We start from the raw sequence: 276 nt of genomic DNA on the forward strand, positions 1-276 counted from the left end.
ATTCCCAGAAGCCCACGGCCACGGCCCGAAGAACGCGTGGCATCACTGGCCACTTCCTTATCCGGGAGTGGCGGGGGCGGGGGCGAGGGCGGGGAGGGGGAGGATCGGGAGCTCCGAGCGCATGCGCTGACTGAACTGGGCCTTCGGAAACTACAATTCCCGGCGTGCTCTGGATCCCAGTCGAAGAGGGCGCCAGGTGGGGAGGTGGGTCGCCCCTGAGATGTTGTTTACACCAGAAGATACAGCTGCTTAAACCTCCCTGAGTAGTCGGATTCT

The sequence above is a fragment of the Myotis lucifugus genome, unplaced genomic scaffold (assembly GCF_000147115.1).
Source record: "Myotis lucifugus unplaced genomic scaffold, Myoluc2.0 scaffold_349, whole genome shotgun sequence".
Taxonomy (NCBI): Eukaryota; Metazoa; Chordata; class Mammalia; order Chiroptera; family Vespertilionidae; genus Myotis; species Myotis lucifugus.